General features: G+C 36.6%; 1 non-coding gene across 1 annotated transcript in view; it reads left to right on the top strand.

Moving 5' to 3' along the window:
• LOC115227250 overlaps positions 1-6,001 on the top strand; it is a 6,340-nt gene extending 339 nt beyond the window's left edge. Inside the window, exon 2 of the transcript XR_004997051.1 lies at positions 4,068-6,001. This is a non-coding gene — a transcript (uncharacterized LOC115227250). The remainder of the gene's footprint in view (positions 1-4,067) is intronic.
• The last annotated feature ends 3,999 nt before the right edge of the window (positions 6,002-10,000 follow it).

Here is a 10,000-nt window from a genome sequence, read left to right as displayed (position 1 = left end):
TTTACAGTTACAGAATTTATAGCATAAATTACAATTTTGGATGACTACCTTTTAACCTTTTAGAAATACCAGATATGTTAAACCTAGCACATATCAGTTTATCTGAGTGTTTCAGCATCATCATCACAAAATTCATTTTCCTCTCCTAATTTCAGTTTGAGAGGTTTACAATGTCTTATTTCTCCATGGACCTTAACCCTTTTTCTGTCATCTGATTTGATCCCCATGTTCCACTCTCTCACCCTAAAGTATTCATGAATCTACTTCATCCCCACCACCATCTATACATGGTTCAACTATATTAAATCTATTATCACAAATGTATTTTCTGTTGTTCATGATCAATGAATATCGGTTATATTCACTATATTTCTCTTACATCATTATAAATCCTTTCCTTTCATTGTCCTTCAGAGCATTTATTATTATCTATATAATATAAACCTCATGCTTAAGACAGAAATCTGAAACTGAGTGTATCTTCTCTGATGAGTGGTCAAAAATCATCTTTAATCTTATGTTCTATAGAGAACAGTCCAGAGAAAACTGTAAAAAATGAGAGTAGTTATTGTTTCACATGTTACTGTAGCAGTAATATACTGAGGCTTAGTGATATTAGCATATTTCTAACTTCATTTACAAAACCAGTATCATATTACATTTGAAAGTAATATTATGTCGGGGAGTGGAAATGGATATCAAACTCATCTTCCTCTTTTTAGTGATCCATTGTAGTTCTACAGTGAAATCTTGAAAATTTTAACAAACCTTACATTTGTCCATTCCTTTATCTTTTTGTAAATGTAATAAGGGACAGAACAAGTGATATGAGTCATACATGCATGTTTACCCACACACTCTTCAATAGTGTCATCACACATACCACTTTACAAGCAGCCCCACACACTGTTTAACTCAGTACACACACCACACACCATCATGCACATTCCCACACAAGCACATAATACCTGAACACAGACAATATACACACACATACACAACACGCATAAACACATGCAACATGCATAGACACAGATAATGTTCGCCCACTAATGTACACTATACACATGAACATTATTTGGTCAGACACACTCACATGCCCACACTACCTGAACAAGTACACATCAACTGCTACACACAACACATACACGCATCCATACACACGCACACAAATACATAAAACGCACATCATTCCACACAATACATATACTAGGTTAGTTGTACGCATTCACACAGACATACCTACCAGTACTTCGAATGCATATCACTCCACATGTACATTCTCATACATTCACCCCTATTCACACATACACACACGTGCTTGTGCACCTTAGTTCATTGGGGTTATCATTATTATTATATCTCTTTCATTCAGCCTCTTTTTTTCCAGTCATCTCGTCATGCTGGACTGTTGAACTCTACATATTTTTTTCCCTCTTAATCCTTTGTCAAAGAGTGTAGGCTCATAACGTAAAAAACTTTTCCATTCTTCACAGGTGTTAAACTAATACATCTGCTTGTTGTTTCTACACCTATCTCTGTCTTTTGTTTTCTGCAAATTTGAACTGTGTGTGTATGTGTGTATGCTTCAGGAAGTTGGCGAAGTACTCTCCATTGATGGTGTGGCTTGTTTGAAGATAGTTGATAAACACAATGCCTTTCACATCCCAAAAAACTTGAGGCCATCACCTTCCCTGCTGATGAATGGTATGTTGGAGGGGTGGTAGGTGAGGGTAAACAGGAGATGGATATGGGTGAGGTGGGTTTGAGGAGAAAGAGCAGAGGCATGGTCCACAGATCATGCCCAGAAAAGGACAGTGTGGATAAAGGTGAGGGGATGAAGAGTAGGATGAAGTGGCAAACCACAAGTTGAGACTAGGTCACAAAGTCATGGTTGTCACTGCAGAGCTAGCATAGACAAAGGAATTGGGAGTAGTGCCCATTTATGCACTATTGATAAAGTTGGAGTGTCATCCCCTAATGTAGCAACCATGTCAGCATGAATTTTCTTGGAGCTAAACCCTTTTTCTGCATGTACTTAATAACACCACAATGTGAAAGCTTGTTCATTTTCAAGAGGAAGCACTATTAGTTACTTTTGAAGGCTTCTTTGAACAGTGAGATGTCAGTTTAACTGGAAAGAAATGCAGTTTAATAAGAAGAGTTGAAATTAATCCAAAATTTCACAGCTCTAACATCACTCTTTTATAGTCAGCCTATGAACTTTTCAGAGAGTATGGCTAGATTGAAGAAGATGAATAGGTGGAAGGAATTTATGGAAACAAAAGGTATGAAGGTAAATATTAGAAAGATGAAGGTCATGACATGTTGTAAAGTATGTGATGGAAAAACTAACCATGTGCAGGAAGAGTGTTGGATAAACTCCATCAAATGTACAGTAATTCTGAATGAAAATACAGGTGTTAACAGCAGAGAGTATGGCTAGATTGAAGAAGATGAATAGGTGGAAGGAATTTATGGAAACAAAAGGTATGAAGGTAAATATTAGAAAGATGAAGGTCATGACATGTTGTAAAGTATGTGATGGAAAAACAACCATGTGCAGGAAGAGTGTGGATAAAACTCCATCAATGTACAGTAATTCTGAATGAAAATACAGGTGTTAACAGCAGAGAGTATGGCTAGATTGAAGAAGATGAATAGGTGGAAGGAATTTATGGAAACAAAAGGTATGAAGGTAAATATTAGAAAGATGAAGGTCATGACATGTTGTAAAGTATGTGATGGAAAAACTAACCATGTGCAGGAAGAGTGTTGGATAAACTCCATCAAATGTACAGTAATTCTGAATGAAAATACAGGTGTTAACAGCAGAGAGTATGGCTAGATTGAAGAAGATGAATAGGTGGAAGGAATTTATGGAAACAAAAGGTATGAAGGTCATGACATGTTGTAAAGTATGTGATGGAAAAACTAACCATGTGCAGGAAGAGTGTTGGATAAACTCCATCAAATGTACAGTAATTCTGAATGAAAATACAGGTGTTAACAGCAGAGAGTATGGCTAGATTGAAGAAGATGAATAGGTGGAAGGAATTTATGGAAACAAAAGGTATGAAGGTAAATATTAGAAAGATGAAGGTCATGACATGTTGTAAAGTATGTGATGGAAAAACTAACCATGTGCAGGAAGAGTGTTGGATAAACTCCATCAAATGTACAATATATTATGGGTAGATTCATTGAAAATATAATAGTGTGACATAGTTAATTACTAATGTGCCAGCTAGGTTTAAGTGTGAGGTTTATATATAGAGGAAGCTGCAGGTGGAGGGAACATTGAGCTGGATCTTTGAAATGGTGTGATGTATGAAGGTGAATTGTATTTGGTGATGATGGTTGGAGTGTGATATACCTGGAAGAAGTTTCTAGAACTGAGTTATATGTTAATGAAACTGAAAGGAAAGATGAATGATGCATGTGTGAATAGTATCATGATTTATGAGTACAAGACATGGATAAGGAAAGTGGAGCAGCAGAGAAGGGCTGGAAAGGAAAGAAATGAGAATAGTTTTGCAAGAAAGGAAGACAATGAATTGGAGAGGATGATGGGAAGGAAAAGAGTGGTGTATTACTGACAGAAGAAAACCAATGAATTATAGTGGGCAATGGGAAGGGATAGACTTAGTGATAGATGTCACTGAGAGAAATGGGATAAGATGGGTGGATCATGTGCTGGGGAAGGGTGAAAGTAATTGAATGAGAGGAAGTAGAAGAAAACCAAGACTGAGAAAGATATGGCTAAAGATAATGATGGAGGATGAAATGAGGTGGAAGGGCATAAAGAACAGGATGAAATGGAAAAGACTGAGAAGGGTAACAAGGCCAAGTGATACTTTAGCAGGGTGAGTGGCCTTAAAACAATGTATTAATATTGTTCAGGATAGACAATAAAAACCTATTCTTAACTTTCATATTACAACATAGATATTTATACAACAGAGCCTGTTTCTTTGTCAAATCTTAGGACCATGTAGAATCTTTCTTGTTATTGAGGTGTCAACAATACAAATAAATTTTATTTTTCTTTCTTTTTGTCATTTCAGGATTAGTCTATAACGATGACAACAAAACTCATTCAACAACTCCAGTCCCACACATAACTACATATGTTCTGTCAAATGTTTCTTAAACTACAAGAAAAATACTTACTGTATCCTCCCCAACTACCATGGCAAGTCTCTTTCTCTAATTAACAATATATGAAAGGAGAAAAGTAAAAGACCAACCTACATTCCCTATTCCATTTAATTTGTGGAAATAGAAAAATATTTTCTGAAGTGTTCACAAACTTCCAGTAATTTCTGTTCTTTAAAAACAAATGATTGCATATGCTTTTCATTGTGATGTAATCAAGATTACCTGTTTGGATAGACTTTGTCTACTATAAACTATCTGCCTTATGTTGAACTTAATTAAAAAATGTAATTATTTTATCAATTGATTTTTAAATTTTTTTAATATAATTTTTTTTTTACTTGTTTTGGATTTTCTTTCTATACCAATATTTTATTTTATTTGCAATTGGAGAATTATATTTTTTATACAATCCTAAAAAAAAGATAATATCATTTAAGTAAATCACACACAATTTTTTCTGTTTTTGGTTCATTTAACCAGCTTAATTTGATGTTATCACTATCAATATACATGGATGTTTGCATGTGTGAATGCTACATATAGGTATTTACATGTGTAAATGCTACATGTAGGTGTATATATCTGTAAATGCTCAGTTATTTTCAAATGTTGTCTTTGTATATTTGTATTTTTACTTAGTGAAAATCTAATACATTTGTGGAACTTTTTATCTGGCTTTTCAACATGTGAAATGCTCCAAAAGTAAGATATGTTTATTGAGTAAGAAGTGAGGAAAATGTTGTTGTTTTGGCTTGAGTTTCAGTTGTGGGAGAGAATTTCAGTTATGAATGGGTAAAGATTAAGAAAATATGTCCAGTGCAAGGTTTGAGACAAAATAGTGGTGTTGATAGATGCTGGTATGTAAGGTGGATTTGGTGGAAGTGTTATGTTTGTTAGCAGAATAGAAATTGTTATGGCAGAAATATAGAACATTTGTGGCTGTCATATGTTGAGTTTTTACATTTAACTGTCCCCGGCGGGAGACATATTGAGACCCTGAGGCACAGAAGAGTTTGTTGAATATTGGTCAAAGATCTGTGTTAATGCTTCCTACGACAGAACTGTGTGATCTGACAATATAACTTCCAGTCCAAGATTATGAGATACACATTCTGCAGCCTGGCAACTTAGCTATGAAGTTCTCAGACTGAGGCACAGTCAAAGATTTGTTGCCAAGGATAAAATTTTGGTCAAAGTTCTCAAGGAACAATGAGGTAGATGAACGAGCCTCAATGGATCTGGTTGTTAGTGAGAAAGGAAGAGATTCATAGTGATAAAAGCAAGTTTATAACTTTCTGTCAACTTTGTGATTTTCAAGTGTATTATTTAAAATACATTATCTTTCTGACTTGATATTTGCTTATTGCAAAGTCATGTATTGTCTTTGTTTTCAAACCAGTTAAAATGTTTTCAACCAAATGTATTTACCCAGTTATTTATACTCAGTTTCCAATCCATGTAACCTAAAAGGCCATCAGAAACAGACATGACAGACAAATGGTTTCATGCACATCTTTTGTAATATATATGTGTTGTCTCTTGAAAAACCAATTAGACTTTTGTTTGTTGTTTTTCTTTTTAACTTACACAGCTTAATAAATAAACTCATTTATACATAAACCTTCATTACATTGTACAAGATCAAACAAATCTCATGTGATATTTAGCTTGATATTTTTATGATTATTGAATTTATCTTCCAATTCATTGTTTAATCATGGACTATGAACTGGTTATTCCTGACAGTAACCTTTTTTTTCTTTTCCTTTCCTCCATTAACAGAGACTTGATGATGTTAAAATAACATTGTATTTTCATAGTAAATTTTCTGTGAAACTTGCTTATCTACTTTGTTACCTTTCTTATTTTCATTCTCTAAATTAACCATTTTGTTTAGGTGTTTTCTACTCCCTGCAAATGGCTTAATTTTTGTTTGCTTTTAATTTTTTATAATGTTGAATAAAGCAAATTTTAAAGGAAATCAAGTTTTCTAATACAATAAATGTTTGGTAAAATGATATAGTTGCTGGTTTATCCAACAGGTTTTCTGTTTAACATAATTTGCATGCTAATCACTCTATTTTTTTGACAATTGTCTGTGCAAATATAATTTCTATGTCCAGTGTCATATTTTAAAACATTTAAATATACACTTCTAATTTAACTGCTCAGAGTAGCTGGCTTTTTTTTTTCTCTGCTAAAAAGGGATCAATCTCTTTAAGAATATAAACTCTTTTCTATGTCAACTGAAATGCATTTATTGCTTTTAGAGAATTTAAATACTGTCTTTATTCTTTTTGTTTCTGCAAGACCTGGTCTATTGTAGTGACAATTGGGTTAACAGTCAAAAATGTTCAATCATTGCTGCTTTTTATATTTCTCAACATTCTTTATTAAACTATGAAAATGGAAATCAATATTTTTAGCAGGAAAAGTTGAAGGTATGAATGACACATTTCATTAGCTGATTTTAAATTTTGATTCTTCTACAAAGGATGTGGTCCACCAGGCTAGCAGCTTGCTTCCTCCCTAACCTCTCTCTTACACACAGTGTGTGTGTGTGTGTGCACGTGCATATCAGATCACCGCCACCATTTGATGTCCTCTTTTTCATGTTTGCATGGGTCAGATAGAATTTGAGGCAAATTTTCTACAGCTGGATGCCCTTCCTGTTGCCAACCTGTTTTCAGGCAAGGTAATATTTTCCAGAAGCTTTTTCAGTTAAGATTAGAAACAGACAACCTCACGTGTGTGTGTGTGTGGGGGGGGTTGTGTGGTAAAACGTTTGCTTCCCGACCACTTTGTGACATCTTAGGTAAGTGTCTTTTATTGTAGCTGTGGACCAATCAAAAACTTGAGTGGATTTGGTAGACAGAATCTGAAAGAAGATCATTGTGTGTGTCTTTGCCTTGAGATCGTGTGATAGTTGTAAATGAGTTTCACTGTCATACAAGTAGTGTTATTCATTTCCAATATATTGTCTGACTATGAGGAAATATTACCTTGCTTACAAACATGAGTGTTGGTGACAGAAAGGGCACTTGGCCTTAGAAAATCTGCCTTTAGTAAACTGTCTGATCCATGCAGGCGTAACAAAGTGGAGTTAAATGATTGTGTATGTGTGTATATATATAAGTAAATATGGCAAGGATGGAGACACGGGTGCTGATGAAGACACCCAGGAAGAAGATTCAAGTGAGAAACCTACCCGGGAAGTAAACCCAAGTGCAAGTGCTCCTACCAGCACCAAAAGCCATGGAGATGAAAGAGCCAAAATAGAAATAAAAGGAGGAAAAACTAAAAGAAAAACAAAAGATGAAACAGCCGAAGAAGGAAAAACTAAAACTCAAACAAAACCAAAAAATGAAACAGCCAAGGATAGAAGCAAACCTGACTATCCATGTACCAAAAAGGATAGAAACAGACAGCGCACACGAATGTGTAAATTCCACCTGAAAGGTGTCTGCTGGCATGCAGAGAAGGTGCAGGTTGCCGTTTTGTACATCAAAGACCCTGCCACAAAAACACGAAACAGTTCAGAAACCAACTACCAAAAGGAAAAGGGATGGACCACGCACCACCTGCCCCAAAATGGAGGTATGCAGATGTGGTGCGTGCTACAAACTGCCAACATGTTATTGAAAGGGCAGCTGCTGAACAAGAATCTTTTGTGTGCATGGCACAAAAGATTGTACAGCAGCTAACCTGGCTCCATCAAGGACTGCTAACACTCAGTAACAGGACAAAAATCCCGTTCTTGAGAGACTTTGTTGCATGCAATCAAGCCTTATGCATAGCACTTACGGAAACACACCTGAAACCGCACATAGCAGATGCGGAATTACACATACCACAGTATGTTGTACTACGGACCGACAGAAGAAAAAGGAGTCATGGAGGAGTTGCTATGTACATCCGTGAGGACCTCACACCCCAGGTCCTTTTATCATACTCAAACTCGGTGTGTGACACACTAATTGTACATGTAAGGCAACTTGGTGTAGTTGTGTGTGCTACATATCGCCCTCCAGATGCCCCAAGCCATGTAGGTAAGTTTGAAGACTGCCTTATAAAAATAGAAGTTCTAATCACATTAGAACAACACATAAGTGTACTTCTTATGTGAGACTTCAATCTACCCAATGTCAGATGGCCCTAGGGCCTTTCTTTCCCAGGAATGACAAGATGTGAACGAGGACAGGCGAGGTCCCTCCTGAACCTCATCAACACCCTGTACATGGAGCAAGTAATACTCCAACCAACCAGGGCAGGTAACACACTGGATCTCTGCTTCACAAATAATATGGATCTCATCCATAATGTGAAAGTGACACCGACACTACTCTCGGATCACAACATGGTAGAGCTGACCATGTACGGGCCAAAGGAAAACATGGACATGCAGCCTACACGAAACCCTCAGAATCTTTCCAGCTTGAACTTCCATAAGGCAAACTGGAAACAAATTGAGAAAGAGATCCTCAAACAAAACTGGCCTGAATGTCTCTCCTCGCCAGACATCGACGTGAAACTTCAACAATTCATGTCTGTAATGCAAGCCATATGCTACAAATGTGTCCCAGAGAGAAAGGCCACTGTACACAAGAACAAAATCCCCAGAGAGAGGAAAATTTTAATGAGATGGCGTACAAAAATTTCAAATCGCCTAAACAAACAAATTGAAAGCAGTGAAAAGTCCCGCCTGAAAATAAAACTGTTAGAAATTGAAAATTGTCTGCAACTCTCCCATGAGAAGGAGAGAGCAGACAAAGAAGCCTGGGCTATAGACAACATAAAACAACCCCAGAGCTTTCTACAGGTATGCCAAAGAAACAGCTACGGTGCACTGTAGGATAGGGCCACTCCTTCAAAAGGATGGCACACTAACAGGAAAACCAATGAGGGTAAGTGAAATACTGAATGAACAATTCAAGAGTGTTTTCACCCCACCCCTTGGGCATTACCAAATCAGCAATCCAACTGACTTCTTTACCACTGCAGATATAGAATCAGAGGCGGCGACGATAAATTACATCGATATAAAGGAAGACGATGTAATAAAGGCTATAGATAAAATGAAAACAGACTCAGCTATTGGCCCCGATGGATTCCCGGCAATCCTCCTAAAAGCATGTAAGAGAGTCATAGCAAGACCACTGCAGTTCCTCTTTCAGAGCTTCCTTGCAGCTGGCAAACTGAAGGAAGGTAAAATATGCCCTATTCATAAAGGAGGTAGCAGAGCGGAGGCCAAGAACTACAGACTATCTCTCTGCTCACCATCAGCAAGGTCATGGAACGAATAGTCAGAAGGAAACTAATCACCTTCCTTGAAAAAATGACTTGCTGCCTGACACCCAACATGGTTTCCGACCAGGAAGAAGCTGCTTAACTCAGCTCCTGCAGCACTATGATGGGGTGCTGAAACAACTGCTCAACCACTCAAATGTGGAAGTCATATATCTCGACTTCGCAAAGGCCTTCGATAAAGTCGATCATGGAATGATATGTCACAAACTGCGTGATCTTGGCATAGTTGGAAAACTAGGAGAATGGCTTCACGACTTTCTGAAGAATAGAAGTCAGGTGGTAGCACGCAAATAGTGAGCGGTGTTCCACAGGGCACTGTTTTGGGACCACTACTGTTCATAATGGCCCTCTCAGACATGCCCTCAGCCACGATCACAAGTTATGCTGATGATACAATAGTTTCACAGGCAATACAGAACCCTGAATACACTATATATATGTATATATATATATATATATATATATTATATATATATGTATATATATAATATATATATATATATGTGTATATATATATATATATATATGTGTA

This window comes from Octopus sinensis, unplaced genomic scaffold (genome assembly GCF_006345805.1).
Source record: "Octopus sinensis unplaced genomic scaffold, ASM634580v1 Contig02380, whole genome shotgun sequence".
NCBI classification, from domain to species: domain Eukaryota; kingdom Metazoa; phylum Mollusca; class Cephalopoda; order Octopoda; family Octopodidae; genus Octopus; species Octopus sinensis.
Note: the sequence above shows the minus strand (reverse complement) of the source record. Positions and strands in the feature narration are given on the sequence as shown.